General features: G+C 41.1%; 1 protein-coding gene across 5 annotated transcripts in view; it reads right to left on the reverse strand.

The window, feature by feature from the left end:
- The window catches only part of LOC121468907 (leucine zipper protein 2), a 281472-nt gene that overhangs the window by 19654 nt on the left and 242429 nt on the right, over positions 1 to 19389 (reverse strand). Inside the window, exons 1-3 of one of the 5 annotated variants that reach the window (XR_012053301.1) lie at positions 10733 to 10747; positions 6908 to 6988; positions 5990 to 6052 (exon numbers count right to left, since the gene is read on the reverse strand). The exons of 2 other annotated variants lie outside the window; for them this stretch is intronic. The gene's annotated coding sequence lies outside the window, so the exon portion shown is untranslated. Of the gene's footprint in view, positions 1 to 5989; positions 6989 to 10732; positions 10748 to 19389 lie in introns of those variants that run through there. 2 more of the 5 variants (XR_012053300.1, XR_012053303.1) reach the window with 2 other exon arrangements.

Below are 19389 nucleotides of genomic sequence, written 5' to 3' on the forward strand. Positions count from 1 at the left end.
GCAAAATAATAGGATAAAATTCTCAATTTTCAGATAAAGAGCACCACATTTTTATTTCAACCCAATATTTGCAAGTGCATTTTCCCTCAACACCATTCCATGCCCTCAGGCTTCTGGAGTTCAATCCCAGCCAGAGAGTTTTTCTTGGCAGACCTTTCAAGATCTCCTGCACGCTGCTGATTGTAGCATAGCTTAATGGATAGCCACACTACGTAAATGCTGTTTAGTGTAAATCCTGTAAGGTTAACTTGTTTTCTGCTGGGGTAATGACAGTCCTTCCAGCACATGGCATAGATGAGGTGGTGAGCTTAGGCAAGCCTGTAGTCCTCAGCAGACAGCTAATGTGATGTTCATTTGCATTAGGCATAGTCTGTTCTGCCAAATGAAATGTCAAAAGTCTGGAATTTTCAGTTCCCAACTCGTGTAAAGAACTGAGTAGCTGCATTTTAAATCAGGATTAGGCATTTATCTTCAGATTTATCACCAGAGTCACAGTTTCATTAGTCAAAACCAAACTTCCTTCAAAGTGCAAGTCAACTGTGACGTGGGAAAGTCTCTTGTGAATTGCTGTCCATAATTTACACTGCATCACATTCCTTACAGCTAACATCAGTCACTGCCACAACACACATATCAGACCATTGGTTTGATCCTTTAGTCTGGCAACAGAGAATTCACTACAGAAATAATCCTTCCACTTTATCAGTTTGCAAAATTTAAGTGGAGTTATTACTGATTTACTAGAGAAAAAAAATACTGATATAAGAAATTGCTAGAATTCAGTAACTTTTTTGATTTTTTCCTAAATATGGTATACAGTATCACTCACAATAAACACGGCCACAGAAAATGTCTGAAAGACTGGACATTGACTCTATGTGACGCAGAGACACTTCTCATAGAACTAGACCAAGAAATTTCTCACATCATTAACGTTTTTATACGGTTACTTCTTATTTTTCAGTACAGCTATACAAATTAATACGCTCTCAATTAAAGAGAATCAAGATTTGAAAAACTGCATCATTTCAATTGCCACTAAAAAGGAAATTACACAAAATAACATATGACAAACATGAGGCTAGGATGGCACCTCTGATAGCGTGAGGAATTAGACTCAGATGGAAATGGTGAGGACCATACAACTAGGCAACTTCTTATTTCAGCACCATCAGATTTACAGTCTAAATCAGTGAAAAAAACAGAGCTACAGTCATGAATTAGAGGGTGTCTGGTTTCCTTCAATACATGCATTACGTAGGCATCTGAAAGTCTTGGCAGTTGACAGAAAGCAGGCAGTGGTGGTTAGAATTGACTACTGTCTTGTTCTGGTTTGAAAACAAAACCAATGAGAGACTCCAAATCAAAAATACAGTTTATTAGGAAAAGTGAGAAAAGGAAACAAAATACCTGCAATACTACAAAAGAAAAACCACTGACAGAGTCAGAATATAACCTGATACCCTTTTTGGTCAGGGTTGGAATGGCTGCAGTCCTCCTGGAAACCCAGTGGAAAAGCCTGAGTTTGGTGTCCCAAAAACCCAAATTCTATCCAGTAAGGAATGCTTGGCTTCTCCCTCTGGGTGGAGCATCTCACAATGGGATGCTGTAACTGTTACCAGTCATGCAGTGACATTCCATATCACATTATCAGCTGTTATGTGGCATGATGAAGTCAGCCTGTAGCTTATAGAACTTATTATCCCTAATAATGTGTTGCAAGAGCTCTGGAAAAAAAAACAAAAAAAAAACTCTACTATTTAACATTGCATTTATGTGTATAACTGGTATTTTATAATAGTTTTTTTAGTTCAGTCATGTCTTTCCTATACAGTTCTGGAAAACTTTCCAAGGGAGGCTGCACAAGATCCAGATGCTGAAAAACCACGCTGGATGAACAAACACACCCCAGACTAAAGATCCTGTCTGAAAGCAAGAGAAATTGCAGTATTCTCTCAGGGAAGTTGGTACAACAGGCCAAAAAGGAAACTGTTCCCAGTTTTTTCTTATCATCTCCTTCGAAGACTGAACTACAGAAATTCTATTTACCATTACAGGGCAATGTAAAAGTAGCAACAAAGATAAGAGCATTCTTTCTGAGCTAGACACATAAATGCACAAATAAAGTTACAGGAAAGTGACACGGCTTTTTTTTTTTTTTGTGCAAAGCTTTCTGCAAGGAAAACAGGAGTTTAATGGTACTTTGAACATAATGAAGAATGCTTTAAAATCTGTTAAATGGACTAGTTTTTCACATATGCAAAGTTAGCTGAATTCTGCAGCTGATAATTTTAATACGTGCAGAGGCAAATCATGGGGGAAGTGGATGTACATGAGGTGCTTTAGGATCAAGCCTAGTCACCAGAACTATACAAATAAAACTGTATTAGAAAGCCTGAAACTTGCATCTTCATATATGTGCCAGTACACAAAGTACTTCTGTAAAAATTTATCACAAATTAAAAATATGTAATCAATCATCACAAGCCCAGAAAGCAATCCTAATGTTTACACAAGTTGTCTGCCAAAGCAGGTGGTTTTCTGCTTGTTTTTTTCTTCCTTTGTTTTTCTTTTATTATTTCATCTCTTTCTCTGTATGTAATATGGAATCTCATTGCCTTCATTAGAGAAATAATTAATTTAAAATTCTGGGAAATCAGTTTACTGTGGAATGTAATTAACTTTGCTAATAGAGAAGGAAACACAGACGGCATCAGTTTTACTTCAGAGGGAGGAATGGTACAGATATTTACCAAATCCAGTCAATATGAGGCAAAAATAATTTCACATAGTTTTGTATTTGACTCTACCACAGCAATTATTTAAATGATTTGCAAATGTCAAATAATGACCTAGTTTGTGCAGAACTAGGTGTTTCAAAAAATGTGGGAAATAGTCTTGACTCTAAATTTGCAAGGGTGATAGGGTCCTTAGTTCTTTAGAGGCATTGAGCACCCATAGTACATGAAACATTACTAAGGAGTACGAGAGTACTGAAGGTAAATTACAATCCTGTTACTTTGTGAAGCTGCACATCAAAGAAAGATGTGAATTCAAGAGTATCATCACAGAAACAAGCTAAAACAACTGTAAGGAGCAGCAGCAGAGGTTGTCAAGTGCCGGGAACAAGGTTCTCCACTACCCTCCCTCCTTCCTGTCCATTGCCCCTCTCTCCCAGTAATCCCCACTACAATTCCTGCCTGCCCTCTGCTTGCCATTCCTACCTGCACACCTCTGTCTTTGCTGCTCCTGACACCACTGACTCCAGCCATGCACTGGATGTGGCAGACATGCTCTGGTTTAACACTATTAACTGGGCACCTGGGGGCTCTGAACATGTGGAGAAGCCCCAGGGACTCCCCAGGGACTCCCCAGGGACTCCCCAGGGACTCCCCAGGGACTCCCCAGGGACTCCCCAGGGACTCCCCAGGGACTCCCCAGGGACTCCCCAGGGACTCCCCAGGGACTCCCCAGGGACTCCCCAGGGACTCCCCAGGGCCCAGAGCAGATCTTTGTTCAGTGCACACCCACCCTGACCACAACGTTTCAGCAGGAACTGATCATGTCTGTGTACCCAACTGCATCCCACATGGTTTGCTCCTCAGAAGAAGGTGCCCAATTATAAACCAGGCACTCATGGTAAATCCACCTACAGAGTACATATTAGCAGTTACCCGACTTGCTGTAAGCTAGTGTTTGCTAAGGTACTAAGCTGTGGTATTATTTGTTATAATAGCCAATCCTCTTTGCTTGCTTATTTAAAGTTAAATTCTACCATGGAACAAAGATTAAATACATTGTTAGGCCAGGTGCTGTTAGTTGCTACTCACATTTGAATTTTTTCTTGGTTTTCTAGGACTGCCTAGCAAGATACTTTCTCTTAGAATTTGAACAAAAAGTAAAAGAGATGAAGTGGTACATCAAATATGTCTGAACCTGTAGCAAAAGCCTTAGAAAAAAGCAAAGATATGCTCAAACCATACCACTGAAGCATGGTCACCTTTTAAGAGGAATGTCAATAATACAAGGTGCGTGCATAAACTGACATTCGAAATCATTGCTGGATTTATTTTTACTCATCTCTTATTACTATCATATATACACGTATGCATTTCGTGAACAAAAAACCAAACTATTTTTATTTTTTCCTATTTTAGTAAAACATGAGCTTTCTTCCAGAGCAATACAGCCTAATAATGGGAAGACAGTTAATGAAGGAGAAGCAATTTAAAAAAGAAGCGGTCTGTGATGTCTGAAGCAAATGCAGACCTCAATCTAGCAGAGAACCTAAACTTAGAAGTACTTCATTGAATCAGGGGTTTAGGATGATAATTGAAATTATTGCAATCAGAGTAGTGTCATTCATAATTAGTAAGTAGCTACGTACAAAGGCAGTAATAAAATTAAGAACATTCAGTGGCAATTTTTATTAATAATTTCTTGGTTTTCACATTATAATACAAAATCAAATTTTAACTTGGGTCAATTCTTTAAGGATAACATGCTAAATGCTTTAAGGGACTGAGATCTGAAAAAGACACAGAACCTCAAATTACGATCTCAGCAGAGATACAGACAAGCTCTATAGCCTTGGGTGCATAAATTAATTTTTGTGATGCTCATTACTTATCTGTTCCATGGCTTTATATCGCATAGGGAGAGTTTTGAAAATATAAACATACGCACATATGCTCCCTAATTAATCAGCTAGATTGTAGAACACTTTGAAAACATAAGTAGTGTAAGCAAGATATGATAAAGGAGATATGATCTACCAATTCACTGGAATGTTCAAGAAAAAGCTGCCTTTTCCCCATTTTCTCTTCCTCTCCCACTTAATCCCCAGAGGTCCAGTTCAGACCAGAGCCATTGACAGTAATAAGTACCAGAATTTAAGAAATAGTTTCTTGAGGTCTATTATGTAAAATAAAAATCAAACAATCCCTCCCTATTAATTTCACATATGCCTGCAGAATTAATCCTTCAGAGAAAGACTTATTTTGAATGGACATGAACTGCAGCTTTCCTCGATGCCCTTTAGAAATCTAATAGCCTGCAGCTTACATCCTTCTGGTGAACTGCTCCAAGAAGCTTGCAGTCTTCAGATCTACATGGAGAGCAGACTTCCCTGAAATCCTCAGTAAGCCACACAGAAGATAAAGTTTAGCGGGATGGGAAGGGAGTGGCAGGGCAAAAGGTAAAAGCCCAGTAACGTGGAAGTAGCTAGCAGCCAGGATTTTACCCCAGACATTCATGCTGTGCCAACAGGAAGACTGCCCATTTCATTTATCAGAAAGAGTAACAGCTTCATAAACTTGGACTAAACCTATGCATTAAAAACAAAAACCAAAACCCAACCAGAAAATGACCCACATCTCTCTCCTCTTCCTTTTAACAGGGATTAGCTTCTCCCTGTGTTAACAAGGACTAGACACCCTTCAGCAATGTCTTTATGTTTTGTCCTGTCCTCCTTTATTGTAAAAATTTTTATTCTTTTTTAAAATGTGCTAGCTAGTGCAGACTATTGATTTGGATTGTTTTAGCAGCAGATGTTTCTTTTTTCTTAAATCATAAGACCTAAGGAACACTACATTGCTCAAGCTTATCATGAACACAGAGAGATTTACTTTAAATGTTAACAATAGTTGACTTTGCCATGGAAGAGTGCTAATTAAAGGAAAAACAAGAAGCAGCTGTAAAATATGATATCATTCAGTTAAAAAGATGACATTACAGAAGGTATGGAATAGGGCAACAGGTTTTATTCATCAGCAGTAACCTAGAATTTTGCTTTTTGCAAGCACAAAAATATATTCTATTTCTGAAAATCCATTATGGTATTAAGTCTGTCTTGATGTTTTGAGTTCTTTTCAGAACAAACTTCTTCCTGAGAACTGCAATAATAAAGGCAGCTACCATATTCCTACTTTGCTACGATGTTGTATAAATGCTAATATACTTTAGCAAACTATAGTGAAATAAAACTTACCTTAAAAATCAAATCATTTTTCCCATAACGAAGCTCTTTCAACTGGGCTTGGATCTTTTTTGACTGAAAATGAAGATAATCAAATCAGGTTTTGGGTTTTTTAAATTTTAAATATTAAAAAAAATTATGTGAATTCTGAGAACAGCAGAACCTAGATCAGATTTATAATGTAGAATGTCCCCCTCCAAATAATTGTCGATTGCTTTTCCAGCTTCACAAGTCAAACCAACCAAAAGTACTGAGGAAAATGCAAAAGAGCACACACCCAACTAAAGCACATACCTGAGTTAGGACTGTAAAGAACAGCAGCTGGGCTTACACATTTTGGACATGAGCTGTTATTTATACTTGCCATGAAGCATAACTGAAGGCATCAACTTCAAAGTAAACAATCTTATTCTTAGAAGCAAAAAGGCTCCATAGGCTTATAAAAGTCTTTGTAAAGATCAGGGTGTTGCAGGTGTAACTACTTTGGAGCTAATTTCTCAGTTTGTAACCATGCCCTTGAAAGTACAGGCATAGTTATGCTTATTTATATCAGTTTAAGCTGATATTTACTTTATATATTGCTAAATATATCCTTAAAATAATTCTAAGTAGTAGTCTATATATTATTTTATTAATTGAAACAAAAGAAATAGAAATTGATTTTTTGTACTAAACTCAACTATTCAAGGAACATTATTTCACCATTTATCCAAGCATCCTCTCAAAGTAATAATTTGTTTTTAATAAAATACACAATCCCAACTGATAAACAATACACTCTCTTGTATTAATTAATGCCAAGTGTTTCGAAGTCCTTGGAATGGATTAGAAATCTGTTTCACATTTACTGAAAGAGCATTCCATAAACATAATATATTACAAAAGGAGTATATCTTAAGTTGGAATTTTAAAAAAGATTTTATTTCTTACCAATTGATGCAGTCCAATTCAGTGACAGACGTTTGGGAAGGCTGAATGAATCTAAGGAATGGTATTCTGTAAAATCTGAAACTAATAGCAAAGATCAGTGCAGCAAAATTCTTTGAAACAATTTTGATTTTGAAAAACTTAAGAAAAACATTTCTAACCCTGAGAATTTACCAGAAACTTGACTTTCTAAGTACTGATCTCAAAAGGCAGAGACTCTAATGAAGAAAATGCTTTCAATCATCATTAGGAAAATTTTAGTACAGAGGAAATTTTTTATGCTTTGGTTTCTTTCTGGCAAGGTGCAATAACCTTAAGAGCAATTATAGATGCAAAAAACCCAGACTAAAGTAATGTGAATAAATCAGATTCACATGTAATAACTTTTTTTTTGAAATTAAAAGAGAAATAAAGGGAATGCTTATATGATTGCAGGTACTTCTACATTGAGGAATTTGCCAAAAACAGGATCTTTCTTCCCCTGAAATAAGGAAGGATTCTGGAAATCACTAATAATGGATTGTTCCTGTCTCAACTTCAAAACAAGCCTTTGGCAATTCCTGGCTTAGTGTAGACAAGGAGTTCACGTAAATGAAATCAGTTTTATATATGTTATAGATGCATATATCTATAGAATTTTATCATAGGCACGCCTAGGTGATTTTATCAGCCTAAAACTAGAGTTTGCAACTTGCTTTCTAATACATTTGAACTGCTTCGTGTGAAGTCACAAAAATAAGTTGGGATGACAGCACTTCAGGAACACTCACCATATAAGCATAATATATATATATTTTGTACTCATATGTGTTCTTGTGTATATATAAAATACACCAGGACCTCAGTACAAAATACTTTGATGCAAATTTTTTTGGGTACATTAGATTTAGAACAGAGAGGAATCTTCCTTAGCTCTTCTGCGTGCAAAGCACCAAGCTTGTTTCCTGACCAGAGCTTGTTTTTGAGGCTCGGGCCGCCCGAGCCGCCGCCGCCCCCCGCCCTGCGCTCACAGACACCGCCCCGCGCGCCGCTCGCGGTGCTGCTGAGCCCACAGCCCCTGTGCACGGCACCGGAACCGCCGCGGAAAATCCCGTCGGGGGGCGCCGGCGTTGGGGACAATTCAGGCAGTGTAGAAAAAACAGACACGGCTCCTCGAATGCCGACGTCCTCTTTTTCGCGCCATCTCGAGAAGGTCAAGCGAGCCCGCGACAAGCCACTCCCAAGATGGCGGCCGCGGGCGGCGGGCTGCAGTACCGCCCTCTGCCCACAGGGCGGCAGCACTGCCGCCCGCCACCGCCGGGGGCCGCCGCTCGCCTCGGGGCCGCGGGCGGGGCCGGCGGCAGAAAAGAACGGGCGCGATGCGCTCCGGAACCTGCCCTGCAGCAAATGCCCCAAAACAGCCCGCGCGGAAAAGAACGCCAGCAAAAAACCCCTGCCTCTAACCCAACAGGAACCAAAAGCAAAAACCTTCTCTTTTAAACTGCACTTCAAGCTATTTTATTTTTATATTTTTCATATTTATATTCACATTCGGATTTATAACGTATATTGATGTGTAATTGTATTTTTATAATTTCTTACATTTATTCCTATTATATTTTATATTTTTACACATATCTTAATATATTGCTTGTATATTTCTATAGTTAGATTTAGATTTCTAAAAGGTTTATAGGGCTTAAAATAAACCCCTGCCTCCATGTAAGTAAAAATTTTTTTAAAAACCCCTTTCTTTAAACTCCGTCTAAATTTATCATTATTTTTCGCATTTATGTTCAAATGTACATTTTTATTGTAGATTGATGTATGGTGTTATTTATAGTCTATCTCTTCCTCATACTTATTTTTATTTACATTTTATATTTGTATATTTATCTGTATATATTGATTATCTATTTCCATATTTAGATAGATACCAAAACAAAATGTATATTCATAGTTTTTCCATTAAAACCCTGCCTCTAACCAAATAAAAGCAAAAAAATCCCTTTCTTTAGACGCTACTTGAATATTCATATATTTTTTCATCATTATAGTCACATGCGCATTACTCCTTTATATTGATATAACTATAAATATATATTATATAGATAATAAGGTAGCAAGATAGATAAATTTTCATTTCAATTCTATTTCGTACATACCACTAATACTCAGAGTTACTTACCTTTGAGATTTTATATAGCTCTTAACGTATTTAGGATATATTTCTATACATAGATTTCTAATTTTATTTCATTTATATTTATAATTTTTATAATAAAACCCCTACCTACTACCAAATAGACAATTAAAATCCCCTTTACTTTCAACTATATTTAGATATTTCTTTATTTCTATTTTCGATTTTCACAAGTACTTATATATTCTATCACAATATCTTGAGGTACTATATTTCGAGCTATAATTCCTATGACATATAATGTGTCATAATAAGACATATACACTAAAATATGCATTATGTACTGTATTGATTCCTATTATTTTGTCATATTTATATATCCACATGTATTAATTATACGTTTCTAAATGCATATTTATATTTATAATCTACATGTATATGTATATAAACATATAAAATACCTTATATCAAACAATATAATACCTAATAGTAATGGATAACATTATTCATGTTACATGTTTTATTTATATGTTTTCCGTTCATATTTAAAATTGAAGTTTTATATTCCTATTTTCATATTTATGCATTCCTTTTGTTTCATTAGAGTTAAAACTTTGCAGTTCTAATCCAGTTCCTCAAACTAAAATGCCAAAACAGCATCAAATTCCCAACAACGCCGTCCAAAATATTCAGAAAGGTTCCACAGCCAACCAACTACCGGCAAGAAAACCCGCACTACACTTCTTTCACTAGCGGTTCTTATCACATCACAAAAATGACACACACATTTCTAAAAAGACCTATAGAATGGTAGTGCGGGTGGGGGGAGGTAGGTGATTCCCAGGAACAATTAGCTAATTAACATTTCAATGTCAGTACTTAGCCCAAGCCAAGTGTCGCAGCCAAGCTGTTTTGTTCATAACAAAACCCACACAGCAAATCACAAAAAAAATTAAGAAAAAAAAAAAAAAAGCCAACTAACTTACTATACTCCAAACCATACAACAGACCCCGAACGTTTCTTAGAAAAAAAATAAAAAATCAAACCCCAAAACTCTACCACTACACTAACTCATAAAGAGAACCCAATACTCTATAAAATGAACGAAAAAAACCCACCAAATAATTACCGATATAACAAAATCGGAACCACGAAGAAAGAAAAGATTCACCACCGAAATAAAATAACTACCTAAAAAGATCCACCATAGAAACACCCACGTTCCCAAAAACAAAACTAATAAAAAACAACAACCAAATACATCAAACTACCAAAAAAAAAAATCATATTAACAACAACAAAATAATTATTCCTAACTCAATAAACCCATAATGCCTCAAACCATCAAAACACAAATACCACTTAGAAATAAGCACGTCGCCAAAAGAGAAATGTAACCATAAACAATAACTCCCAAATTCCCTGCAACAATAAAACACACACGGCAATCAAATAAGCCAAATGAAAAAAACCGCTTATGATATAATAAACAAGAATTCCACCATCAATATTAAAAAAAACCTCACTAATTAATTTCAGGACACTACCTCAAGCCACCAAAACAAACACTACGCACTCACGCTAATAAAAGCCTCCACAACCGAATTAAAAACCTACCCTCTACTTCATGCTACAACCCAGAAAAACCATTGTAAGCCTTCAAAAACACATCCTTTGAAAACATAAGAAACGATCAAAAAGAAACCTGTTTGGCCGCTGCTTCTCGGCACGAAGGTTTGTCCCTCGGCGCCTCCTTTGAGCAAAGCTCCACGTATCCAAATGATCCCCCAAACCCTTTCCGAAGTGCTTACCGTCCTTCCATGAGGCAACCCCGGGAGCCCCCCAGAAACTCCTCTCCTCCAGCAGCTCCATGCAAAAGCGATGTGAGAAAAACCCCTTAAATCAGCCCCCGGAGGAGCCGCCCCCTCCTCATCATCCTCACAGCTCGCACCTGGGGCTGCTCTGAGCCCTCCTCATCCTCACAGCTCGCACCTGCCGCTGTTGCCGCCCTCCAAACAGCGTCTCTCCCTCTCCAGGACACACCCACTTCTCACAGACACAGATCCAACAGAAATCTGCAACGGGTGTTGGCTTTTCTTAATCCCTCTGGTTACACGATTAAAGCACATGCGTGCATTGATGGTCATTGAGAGAAAGCTTTCCCCTGGAAAAAATAGTCCTGTTGGTAGCACACTTTGCTACACCTTCGGAAAAAGCAGAATCGGCACCAACTCCTAAGACCCCTGCTGAGGAACCCGGCCCTCCCTGGGACACCCAAAGCAGCAGACCTCGGAAAAGGAGGGGAAAAGTCAAGCTTGGAGTGGAAAAAGAGGACAGAAGTACAGCAGCCTTTAAAAATGCCTGCACGGAGCAATAGTAGGAACCAGTCCCATTTCTTCTTTCCTTGCTTTCTCTGTGATGACATAAATAGGAAGTAAGAACACGTTAAACAAAAGGCAGAGCTAGGATTTTACAGGTCTTCGTTTCGGCAGACAGCAGAGAACGGAGGCAAAAGGTGCCGGAGAGCCCTTTCTGTTTCCTTCAGCCCCTGCTGAAGTGGGTGTGTCCTGGAGAGGGAGAGACGCTGTTTGGAGGGCAGCAACAGCGGCAGGTGCGAGCTGTGAGGATGAGGAGGGCTCAGAGTAGCCCCAGGTGCGAGCTGTGAGGATGATGAGGAGGGGGCGGCTCCTCCGGGGGCTGATTTAAGGGGTTTTTCTCACATTGCTTTTGCATGGAGCTGCGGGAGGAGAGGAGTTTATGGGGGGCTCCCGGGGCTGTCTCATGGAAGGACGGTAAGTACTTCGGAAAGGGTTTGGGGGATCATTTGGGTACGTGGAGCTTTGCTCAAAGGAGGCGCCGAGGGACAAACCTTTGTGCCGAGAAGCAGCGGCCAAACAGGTGAGCCGGTGCGCCTTTGTAGCGGGGACTTTTCTCCTTTCCCTTTTGAATTTCGTCCTCCTGAGGTTGAAATGAGGGGGCTGCCCTGTTGTCCCTCCTTTTAAGGGGTTTGGATTGAGGTAAAATTCTGCCTTTTGCCATCATTTGAGGCAAGCCCCTTCTTTTCTGCTCTTCTAGGGGATGCGATGGAAGGGGAGCCTGGCGCGGCGGGGCTGCCGCGGGACTGCCGGAGCCGCGCCGGTGCGAGCCGTGCGGAGCCGAGGGGAGCTTTGGCCGGGCCGGCGGGCGGGGCAGGCGGCGCGGGCGCTGCGCCGGTGCCGGCCGGTGCCGCCGCTCCGTCCGCTCCGGGCGCGGGGCTCGGGCGCCGCCGGGGCCCCCCGGGCCCGGTGCCGGCCCCGCCGGGCCGGGGGGAGCGGGCGGGGGTCTCCCGGCGCGGCGCCGCCTGTGCCTGCCCGAGGAGCCGCTTTCCTGCCGGGAGCCGTGCTCCGCCCGGTGCCGGGAGCGCGGATTTTCATTTTCCAGCGTTCCTTGCTGTGTTGGTTTTGAGGAGTTTATTGGATCGTTTTCTTTTGTTCGTAGTTGGTGTATGAGAAGGGTCGTGGTGTACTTGTTGGTTGTTATGGTTCTTGGTTCAGGTGCTGATGACAAGGGTTTTTTTGGATTGAGTTTGTTGTTGGATTTTTTTTTTCTTTTGTGGGATATGTTGGATTTTTTATTTTTCTTTATATTAGAAAAATATAATTGTAGTTATCTTCTTAAAGGATGTGTTTTGAAAGGTTTACAATGGTTTTTATGGGTTGTAGCATGAAGTAGAGGGTTGGTTTTTAATTAGGCTGTGGTGGCTTTTATTAGTGTGAGTATGTAGTGTTTGTTTTGGTGGGTTTGAGGTAGTGTCCTGTAGTTAATTAGTAATCTTTTTTGGTTTTTTTAAAAATATTGATAATTGCATTCTTGTTAATTCTCTTATAGAGGTTTTATTAATTTGGTTTGTTTAATTGTCTTGGATGTTTTATTGTTACCGGCAATTTGGGTGTTATTGTTTATGGTTACCTTTCTCTTTTGGCGACGTGTTTATTTCTAGGTGGTGTTTGTATTTTGATGGTTCGAGGCATTATGGCTTTATGGAGTTAGGAATAATTTTTTTTGTTGTTAATTTAAGTTTATTTATTCGGGTTTTTTTTTAGTTTGATGTATTTGTTGGTTGCTTTTTATTTGTGTATTTATACGGTGGATTTTTTAGGTAGTTTTTTATTTGGGTACTTTTTATTGTCTAGTGGTTTAGATTTTTTAAATATCGTTTATTCCTTTGGTTTTTAAAGTTAACTTAGCAGAGTACTTGTTACTCTTTGAGTTAGTGTGGAGGTATGGTTGTCATTTTTAGTAGCTTTCAGGGTCTGTTGTATGGTTTGAGGTTTAGTAAGTTGGTTGGACTTCTTTTTCTAGTGAGTTTTGTGATTTGTTTTGTGGGTTTCTTTAGGGCTGTTTTTTATTTTTGTTTCATTTTTGTGATGTGTCTCGCTAACAAGTGTTAGTGAAAAGAGTGTAGCGTGGGTTTGTTTTTGCTGGTAGCCGGTTCTATGGTGGTGTATTTTTAGTTTGAGTTGTTTGTTTTTGGTTTTCTGTTGTTAGAGATCAAAGTTTTTATTTTGGGCTTAATTTGTAATTATTTTTAAGGTTTTAGGGTGATTGAGATTTTTGATACGGATGTCCTGTATGATAAGAGTTAATTTATTTGCTTTATGTGGAATTGATGGCAGGGTAGAGGACATTTTTGTATAGAATGTGTATTTTAATCATAGTATTAAAATAATACCATGGTAAGAGGGGCTGTGTTTTATTCTCTGTGTTCGAGGTGGTTTGGCATTTTCTTATAGGTTGGGCTTTTTTTTGTTGGCTCGTGGAGCCATTCTGACTTTTTTTTTGATGAAATTGGTGGGAATTTGATGTTTCTTTTGTTATTTTATTTTTAGGAATTGTATCTTTGCAGTAGTCTTTTTGATTTTGCTTTTTTTTTTTTTTTTGTGGTGTAGTAGTCTTTTAGAAGAATTTGGCTGATTTTTAAAAATATTTTTGTTATACTTTTCATCTAATGTTGTTGGATTATTACAGATATTTTGGAGTTTAATTTTTTTAGGTTTCATTTAGAGGAATTTATGCTAGATGGTAGGACTGTGTTTTTATTTTTGGGGTAGTTGGTTGTAGGTGTATTGTATGTTTTTCAAATGAAGGTAAAATGAGGTTTGTAATCAGTTGTTAGAGGAATGGAGAAAAATGTATTGGTAATGTTTACAGTGGTGTGTTATTTTGTGGTTTTTGATTTTAGTTGGTATTGGAGTTTTAATAAGTTTGGTACAGTAGTGTTTAATGGTGGAGTTATTCAAGGTATGATAGTTTAGAGGTAATTCTTATTTGTTTTAGATTTGTGTGTAGGTTAGAGGAGGTTGTTGAAGGGCGAGTGTGTTTTGTAGATGAATTTTAGTGCTTCAGTTTATAGAGCATTTTTTGGATGGGAGTTACAGTATTTTGACTTGTTTGGCATCACTGGTGATGTATTGTTCAGGTGGTGAGGAGTATTTGTTGGGTTTTTTTAAAGAAGGTTTATTGTCGATAGTTTTAGATAGTTGTGGTGGGTTGCTTAATTGTTTGATGTTTTTTAGCTTTTTAGTAGTTATTTAAAATATGTTAGAGTTTTTTTTGGGTTTATTGAATTACTTGATTTTGAGGAAGTTCCGATTTAGAATGTATGGTTTTTTTGGCTTAAAATAAAAATGCTATATTTTTAGTGAGACTTATTTTTATTTTCTTTTCTTACTGCTATATTTTGTGATATTTGTCTTAGGTTAGAATTAGGAATAGCTTTATTTTTATATGTTGAAATGAGGGTGGTGTGTACTGCGTACTGGTGTTCATAAAGGTTTAATATTTTTGTGGTTCTGATGTGTTAGGTTAATGAACTTATAAAGTTTACTAGACTTTTTGTTTTTATTTTGATACAGGTAGGGTTTTCTTCATTTTAAGGATTTCTTCGGCACAGATTGAGAGGCCTTATTGAGGGGAAAGGACAGGGTGTCTCTGTTAATCTATTTGGCAATTTGGATATTGGGTAAATAAAGGTAATGTTTTGGTAGAATTTTTGGGTTTAGTTAATTTATTTATTTATGAATTTGTGTGCCTACAGCTGTAGTGTCTCTGCTGACACTCTGAGTATCCATTCATGTCTGTGTGCATTAGGCAGTCCAGTCGTGTAACACCGAGACCCCCTCTGCAACCAGCCCGCAGACCCGCTCCTTCGACCTCGTGGGAATTCGGGAAGCGGCACACGGCTCTGCGAGGGAGCCTGGATCTCTGTCACTTGAAGGTGTCACCCAGGGAGCTTTCAGGAGCGGCTGAGGAGTTGCTGTAAGTCGAGGAAAAGCTAGTGAGGTGGAGCCAGGGTCCGCTATAGTTTTGGGCACGCCACATCACCTCGTCTCCTCTCCATCCAGGCAGATCCTGCCAGGAGGGCGTGGGTGAAGCGTGCAGCCCGAGGAGCCCAGCGTTCTTAGGAGAATGGCGAGTAGCAGGATTGCTGGCTTTTGTCCATTGTGCAGCTAAGATCATGCAGTGATGTTTGGTGTTTTTGATTCTAGCTGAGCAAAGGACCACAGCCCGGTGACCATAGGACATTCCCAGCAGATGAGGCAGCCTCCATTAAAAAGCAACATGGATTCTCATCCCCAGATGTCTGAGAGATAAGTTCAGGGCTAAGGCCCACAGAGGGGATGAAAGCAAAGTGCTGGGAGGGCCTTTTGAAACAGCTTTGGGGGCGGGGATGTTTGAGAAGTGTCCCCTTAGACCCTCTAAAGGGAAAGTGTCCGTTTTGATCACAGTGCTGAGGTGCGCAGGGCAGAGCAGTTCCGGTGTGTGTCCTGTCACTTGTCTCTGGTGCACTCTGTGTTCTTTGGGTCTCCCACTCCTTTCTTCTTGTCGAAAGCTCTCGCTCCCTGTCCTGTCCCCTCGATTGTCATGTCCTGTCCTGTGTCACGGGTGTCTGCACATATTTGTCCCGGAGCTGCTCTGCCCTGCTGCCTAACCTGTAATAGCACAAGCCCTGGGGACTTGAAATTGGTAATGCAGGGTGTATTTGGGCTCTAGTTTTTATTTGTTGATTGCCCTAACATTTTTGGTTCTATTAAGTTGTCCTGCAGCTGTTTCACACTAGTCCTAACTTCCTTTCAGATGCAGACAGTTCAAATCAGTGGCAGAGAGCCCCAGTGCTCGGTGAGGGTGTTGCCATGAGCAGGTCAGTCATTGTTTGCATTTGCAGGGGAAGCCTGAATGGTGACTGTTACAGCACTGTTCTTTGACTTCATTTTTAGGAGGTCCAGGCAGATAGCAGCAGTGAAGGCCCAGTGTGCCAGGTGAGCAGTGGACAGAAGCAGTTGTTCTTGCTCAGGTCTCAATGTTTGGTGCAACTCTAAGCATCCATTCTTGTTTTTGTGCTTTAGGGAATCATCTCAGTGTGCGCATACCTCTGTCACCAACTGGCTGATGGACCAGGTTTCATGCACTTGTGATCTCGCTGGAAGCATTGCAGGACCCTGTGATGGACCTTCCAGTTTTGCATTTCAAGGCCCCATCCTGGTAGCTCAGAGGAATGGCTGAGCAGTTGCAGTGAGTCGGGGAAGTCGGGAGGAGGAGTGAGAGTCCACTTGTGTTTCAGCAATGCCATGTTGCCTTGTCTTCACTTAACCTAGGTGTACCCTGCAGTGACGGCGTCAGAATCCAAGCACGCCCGACGCGTGCAGGCCAAGAACCCGGGCATTCTGAGGAGGATGGTGAGTAGCAGAATTATCAGTTTTTGCTCGATGTACTGTTAAGACTGTGCACTGATGTTTGGTTTTCTTTCTCTTGGCAGACCAAGAAGTGACAGCTATAACTTACCAGGCAGGCAGACGGCGTCCTTCTGCAGCCAACAGGGATTTGCATCCCCAGATGTGTGCAAGATAAGTGGAGGGTCATGACCCACAGAGGGGATAAAAGCAGGGTGCTGGGTTGGGCCTTTCTAGAAGGGCTTTTGATGTCCAAGAAGCGTATACTTAGTCCACCTAAAGGGAAAGTGTCTGTTTTAATCACAGTGCTGAGGTGCGCAGGGCAGAGCAGTTCTGGTGTGTTTCCTGTCACTTGTCTCTGGTGCACTCTGTGTTCTTTGGGTCTCTGAGTCCTTTCTTCTTGTCGAAAGCTCTCGCTCCCTGTCCTGTCCCCTCGATGGTCATGTCCTGTCCTGTGTCACGGGTGTCTGCACGTATTTGTCCCGGAGCTGCTCTGCCCTGCTGCCTAGCCCGTAATAGCACACGTCCTGGGGACTTGAAATTGGTAATGCAGGGTGTATTTGGTCTCTAGCTGTTGCTTGTGTCCATTGTTTGCCCTAACATTTCTGGTGCTGTTAAGTTGTCCTGCAGCTGTTTTACACTAGTCCTAACTTCCTTTCAGATGCAGACAGTTCAAATAAGTGGCAGAAGGCCCCAGTGCTGGGTGAGGGTGTTGCCATGAGCAGGTCAGTCATTGTTTGCATTTGCAAGGGAAGCCTAAATGGTGACTGTGTTACAGCGGTGTTCTTTGCCTTTTTTTTAGGAGGTCCAGGCAGATAGCAGCAGTGAAGGCCCAGTGTGCCAGGTGAGCAGTGGACAGAAGCAGTTGTTCTTGCTCAGGTCTCAATGTTTGGTGCAACTCTAAGCATCCATTCTTGTTTGTGTGCTTTAGGGAAGCCACTTGGAGTATGCCAAGCTCCTCTCACCAGCTGGCCGATGGACTTCCTGCGCTTGTGAGTCCTCTGGAAGTATTTCAGGACTCTTGAGATGAAGCCTTGAAATTTTGTATTTCAAGATGGCATCCGGGTAGCCTTTGGCAATGGCCAAGGAGCTGTGGTGAGACGCCGAGATAGAGAGGGGGAGCCAAGGTCCACTTTGGTTTCAGCAGTGCTGAGTCACTTTGTCTCTTCTTAACCCAGGCAGACGATGAGAGATGACGATGGCAGCCTCTGAGCATTGCCAAAGTGTGGGGCCCGAGCAACCAGGCATTCGTACGAGATCGGTGAGTAGCAGAATTGCTGGGTTTTGTCCATTGTGCAGATAAGATCATGCAGTGATGTTTGGTGTCCTTGATTGTAGCTGAGCACGGGACTACAGCCCGGTGACCATAGGACATTCCCAGCAGACAAGGCAGCCTCCATTAAAAAGCAACATGGATTCTCATCCCCAGATGCCCAAGAGATAAGTCGAGGGCTAGGGCCCACGGAGGGGACAAAAGTGAGGTGGTGGGAGGGCCTTTTGAATCGGCTCTGGGGGTGGGGATGTTTGAGAAGTGTCCCTTTAGGCCACCTGAAGGGAAAATGCTTCTTTTGATCACAGTGCTGAGGTGCGCAGGGCAGAGCAGTTCCGGTGTGTGTCCTGTCACTTGTCTCTGGTGCACTCTGTGTTCTTTGGGTCTCCGAGTCCTTTCTTCTTGTCGAAAGCTCTCGCTCCCTGTCCTGTCCCCTCGATTGTCATGTTCTGTCCTGTGTCACGGGTGTCTGCACGTATTTGTCCCGGAGCTGCTCTGCCCTGCTGCCTAGCCCGTAACAGCACAAGTCCTGGGGACTTGAAATTGGTAATGCAGGGTGTATTTGGGCTCTAGTTTTTATTTGTTGATTGCCCTAACATTTTTGGTTCTATTAAGTTGTCCTGCAGCTGTTTCACACTAGTCCTAACTTCCTTTCAGATGCAGACAGTTCAAATCAGTGGCAGAGAGCCCCAGTGCTCGGTGAGGGTGTTGCCATGAGCAGGTCAGTCATTGTTTGCATTTGCAGGGGGAGCCTGAATGGTGACTGTTACAGCAGTGTTCTTTGACTTCATTTTTAGGAGGTCCAGGCAGATAGCAGCAGTGAAGGCCCAGTGTGCCAGGTGAGCAGTGGACAGAAGCAGTTGTTCTTGCTCAGGTCTCAATTTTTGGTGCAACTCTAAGCATCCATTCTTGTTTTTGTGCTTTAGGGAATCATCTCAGTGTGCGCATACCTTTGTCACCAACTGGCTGAAGGACCAGGTTTCATGCACTTGTGATCTCGCTGGAAGCATTGCAGGACCCTGTGATGGACCTTCCAGTTTTGCATTTCAAGGTCCCATCCTGGTAGCCCAGAGGAATGGCTGAGCAGTTGCAGTGAGTCGGGGAGGTAGGGAGGAGGAGTGAGAGTCCACTTGTGTTTCAGCAATGCCATGTTGCCTTGTCTTCACTTAACCTAGGTGTACCCTGCAATGACGGCGTCAGAATCCAAGCACGCCCGACGCGTGCAGGCCAAGAACCCGGGCATTCTGAGGAGGATGGTGAGTAGCAGATTTATCAGTTTTTGCTCGATGTACTGTTAAGACTGTGCACTGATGTTTGGTTTTCTTTCTCTTGGCAGACCAAGAAGTGACAGCTATAACTTACCAGGCAGGCAGACGGCGTCCT

This window comes from Taeniopygia guttata, chromosome W (genome assembly GCF_048771995.1).
Source record: "Taeniopygia guttata chromosome W, bTaeGut7.mat, whole genome shotgun sequence".
NCBI classification, from domain to species: domain Eukaryota; kingdom Metazoa; phylum Chordata; class Aves; order Passeriformes; family Estrildidae; genus Taeniopygia; species Taeniopygia guttata.